Here is a 5338-nt window from a genome sequence, read left to right on the forward strand (position 1 = left end):
TCTCTTGGGTTCTTTCCTTAATCCCTGATGAAGAAATCTTGTATTTTTAGAAGTTATATCAATAGCACATGGTACACTCTGACCTAAAGCAGATTGAGACCTTATGATATTAGAAGAGGCACATAAAGTAGCTTTAGATACAAGAGGAAGATCTGTCAAGATTTGTCATTGCTGAAATTGCTTAATTCATGCTGTTGTCATACTGTCTTACTGTATCCAGGCACAGGGTCATAGGCTCACAGAATGCAAAACATTTAACATGTTAAAATGTATTTTTATTATGAGCAGTGACAGGAGAAAAAGTTTTTATTTGGTTATCTAAATGCGTTTTAAATGAACAGAAGAGCTTGTGAAATTCAATAGTTAAATGGCTTAGAGGGTGATGAGCAGATGATAGCTAGGGACAGTTACAGTAAGGAGGTTATGTTGGATTTTAATAGGCAGGGGAACTGAGGGTGTTCCATTATATCATGTTATACCCTCGAGGAGACGACTTGGATGAAGTGATAAGAGAAGGAAGAGACAGAGGGATGTGAAATGGAGAGGTGGTTTTGCTTTCTCGGCAGCCTCATCAGCAAGAATGTGTAGGTCAACTGCTTCAAACAGCAATAAATGACAGTTGGAGAAACAAAAGGCCACAGTAAAGAACTCTATTGAATCTTTTGACTTGTTTAATTGTGGATCAGAGCTACTGAAAATATTTTTTAAAGTTGCATAATTCTTGTGAAGTAGTTGGTTCTGCAGGTTATAATCTAAAAAACAGCTGACGAGGTCAAATTGAAGTCATCAGTCATTTGGAATTTGTCTAAAGTAATGTTTTATAAAAAATCTCTGGTCTGACTAAGATAAAAAAAATTCTTGACCTTGGCACAATGTACAATGTTTGGTGGAAACCCAGCACAGTACAGAATGGTGGTGGTAGCATCATGATGTGTGCATGGTATCCATTATCAAGTACATGGAAACTGGTAAGAGGACAGAATGAATAAATGGAAGGGTCAATCATAGGGGGAAAAAACTGTTCCGATCTGTAAGACTCTTGAGAAGTAGGTGTAGTGGGTTTAACGTCTAACAGAACAATAACCCTAAGCATACTGCCAAAGAAACACAAGCATGATGCAAAACCAACAACCTGTAAGAATGGTCCAATGAAAGCACAGAACTGTCAGGGATAACCCCTAGAGGGCGCTGTGTGCCGAAAGACCCCTTTTGTTTTTTGTACATGTAGTTTTATGTTTTTCGAACTTAAAGTCCCGGAATGCACCTCGGTCAGGTAATGGGAGCGCTCACCTGAACCGAGGCAGCTCATTAGTTTCATTATAAGTAGTGGTTTGTTCTGTTGTTTGGAGTCTTGCATTTGTTTTGTTAAGTTTGCACGGTTTTGTTAATCTTGCATCTGTTTAGTTACTTTAGCTGGTTAGTTTGTCTCCTCTGTTTTGTTAATGTTGTAGTTAGCTTGTCTCTTAGTCTGTATGTCTCCTCTGTTTAGTTACTTTTCCTGGTCTGTGTGTCTCCAGGCCTGTGTGTCTTTAGCTTCCAGTCTGAGACTGTTTGGTTCCAAGTCTGTTTTGTTGAAGCTCCTGCTTTGGTTAGCTCCTGTTAAAAAAAGTTCCTATTTGATGAATGTTCTGTTTAAAACATGCTTCGGCGTAAAGCCAATTTCCTTATTTCATGTTTTGTTTTCTCACTAAAAGATTTTCTCGTGCTCACCTCTGCGACTATGCCTTACCCATAGCTCACAGGCTGCTTAATTCTTGACAAGAACTCAATCAAATTAAAGACCTTCTTAAAAGATTTGACAATTGCTTTTCAACAACAGTTTAAATTTAATCTCCATTTTGATTGATCCAGAAAACTGGTCAGACCATTTCCCATCAATCAACACTTTCTTTAAATAGCATAAAGTAGTGCGCAAAAGTCTGAGACCACTAGAAAAAATGCTTCTGTTTTGCATTATTTTAAAATTTTTATTAAATTAATGCAAAAATTCTGTGAAAAATCAGTGCAAGTTATATTATTCACAATACATTAGGTAAATAGTAGAATCTTGAAAATATTTAATTTTTATTGTACACTTGAGCTGGCCTGAACTTCGCACATTTGTCGAAAACCCTAATTGTCTAAGTTTTGTCTAAGCATGTGCTTAAAAAAAAATAATATTTGGAATAAGGAAAATCTAAACTTTTTTAAAATTAATTTTGCTTACATTTTAACTCAGAAACTTTTTTTTTTTTTTACATTTTTAAATTCTAAAGTCTTCTAGCTATTTTCAAATTTAAATTAAAACAAAAGTCTGTATGGTTTAAGATTTTTGGACCTTTATGTATGTCTTATGTTTTTTAGATGCTTCTAAAGCTATCATTTGTAAAAGTATTTTGAGTAAGTAGAGATGTTTTTTTTTTTCAGATCAACTACTATCCTGGTTGTTTTGACATCAACCAGTCACTACATAATTTTTCCTTGATTTTCCTTATATAAAGTATATATAATTTCATTTACTGTTCTTACTGTACTTCCATTTGTTTTTACTCAATTTTTTTTTAAATAATTTTGATGGGGTCCCCTCTGTATAGAGCTCTCTTTTACTCTTTTATTCTACCTTTTACTATTCTTTCTCTTCTGTCATCTCTTCTCTCTTCACTCACATATCCCAGTTCTCCTCTCCCTGTTTTCCCCCCTCCAGTCATCCCCCCTCCCTCTCCGTTCCTCGCTTCTTCTCTCCTGTGTTCTCTATGGACACCATGTCTTGCTGCAGCTCGGTTACATGTCAGTGGAGGCTTTGGTTGTGAAGCTGGATAGTTTTAGATTCTTTTTCAGGTCAGGTTTTCTGACTTAAACCAGGCCAGGCCTGAAATTGCACGCACTGTGCAGACAGCCTATAGAGTCTCCCTAGCCTCATTCACAACCTCAAAACTAAACACACAAGCCTGAATATTCACTCCAAAAATGTAATGCAATCCATCATCTGATGATCTTTTTAGGTGATGTTACTTACTTGAGTAAAATTAAACTAAACCTTTAAACAATGTCAAATGTTTTAATTAATGAATTGCATTCATTTTTTAAAAATTTTATTATTTTTTTAAACTAGAGAATTCCCTTGTTCCACTGTTGCCAAGAAATGTATCTTAAATATCTTTTGTTAAACAGAAAATGAATCAGCACCTTCTGACCAATCAAATTCAAGAATTCTAATTCACATTGTTCTCATTTTCAAAAATCTTTTTTTTTTTCCCAAAAAATAAATAAATGAATAAATAAAAGTCACTTTAAGGTATATACTGTATGTATTTGAATATATTTCCTGTATATAGAGATTTATTAGGCATGTACACTTTAATTCATAGGGATACATACTGTATATTTGCTTGTGTGACAGAAATCTATAGATAACAAACAAGTGAATCATATAAAGTACATTTGTTAAATTTGCATACCACAATACATTTTATACATCCTTATCACTTATGGTATTAGAGACAATATAAGATGAAGTGAGGACACCAATAAAGAAAATGCTGAGAAATTATTTCTCAAAAATTCTGTGAAAGAAAACGAAAGTTATCATCTTAAGACATCAACAGACCATGAAGATCTAGTACTAGTGTTATAAACATAAAATTGGAATATTAGCTATTAACTGACTTTAACTTAATTAATGAGTTAAATATGTTATTCCAGAGGTTTTCCAGCCACTGTCAAAAAGGATTTCCAGATGATTTCAAGATTTTTTTTAATTTATCGAAAAAAAACCTTCGATAATCTCTAATCTTGGTGCTGAGAGATTAAGTAAATATATGAGCTATACAGTACAACATTTCAATAGGTAGTTAAGAAAAGTATTTAAAAAAGGTTGCATGGTGAAGATACACCTTTTTGGAAAATTAAATAAAGTATGCTTCACGCTAATAGCTGATAAAGGCTGGCTTTATGCAGAATAGTTTGTGTGATGTCTCTGCATGCCAGTGACAATCTCAAGCTATAATGTCTTAAAACAAACAGAAACACCCCCCTCATCCAGTAATGTAATGCCATCATGTTGCACGAACAAACACATCTTATTGTCTTCTCTTTTACTGTATATAGCAGCATTTCATCCTAGTTGAACAATTAGTTTTATTTTCCTTAAAATGGATTTAAGTTGAATTAGGTTGCTATTTATATTTACACTGATGGGATAATCTACATATAGAAATTCTGTAACATCATAAATTACGAGACTTGAAGCTGATCAACCAAGTTTCACATTTGATGAATTTACACATGCTCAGGAGTCTGCGTTTGTGTAAATCTTATACAAAGGAATACATTTATATTGACAGAGATACGACAGAACTAAGTACATTTACTTCATTACTGTGCTTAAGCACAGTTTGCATGTATATGTACTTTACTTGAATATTTTTGTTTTTGTTTTATTTTTTAGTGTTTACTTCTCTACGTCCTACAACATATATCTGTGCTTCATAAATAATTCTACTTCACTACATTTGGCTACATTTGTGCATGGCATTATGTTACATAACCACTATTGTGTGTGGCATTTAAAGCAGTAATATCGCAACTGATTACTATTTTACATAATTATGTGATTTGGCTTCCCCTGTAAATCTTCAGTCATGTATCAGGTGTTTAAAATTAAAAGTGGAGATGGTTTAAGACAGTAAAAAAAACAGTATGTTTACAGTTTGCAAGCGGAGAAAGAGAGAAAGAGAGAGAGAGAGAGAGAGAGAGAGTATGTAAAGGCTACAGTGAGCGAATACTGTATATATTAGTACCTTTGATGCTTGGTAAATTTCAAGGTAAGAGCTTTTGTAGTTTTTTCTCAAGTAGGAATGTAAATGAACTGCATATTGATAAATGAGGCCCATTGGTTAGAACAGGAAACTAAAGGGATGTAGGATGTGCATAAAGATAAATACTGTATATAATAAGGCACCACACAAGCTACAACCATGAGCAACCAAATATGAATATTTAGTCAATAATGCACATTTAACCCCTTAAACTCCCAGCATCCAATAATGTTTTAATTAATTATCAAGAAGTTAATGAGAATGAGTTAATGTGTCACTCATATATTGTGTCATTATAATGATAGACTGCATGGTCCCAGTATCAAAAATAAGACTATTGTATTTTGTCACATGCAAAAAAATGGTTCAGGTCTACAGTGGACTGCAAAAAGCAGAGAAGAGTGTGATGATACAATATATTTAATGCTCTTTATCATGCAAGCTGATAATATTTTATCTTCTGTACTGTATGCACTGTTTGAGTAGATTATACAGCTATAACACTAGAGGACTTGTGTTGTGAGAACAGTCTCATGTCTCAG

Source organism: Clarias gariepinus, chromosome 4 (assembly GCF_024256425.1).
Source record: "Clarias gariepinus isolate MV-2021 ecotype Netherlands chromosome 4, CGAR_prim_01v2, whole genome shotgun sequence".
Lineage (NCBI taxonomy): Eukaryota > Metazoa > Chordata > Actinopteri > Siluriformes > Clariidae > Clarias > Clarias gariepinus.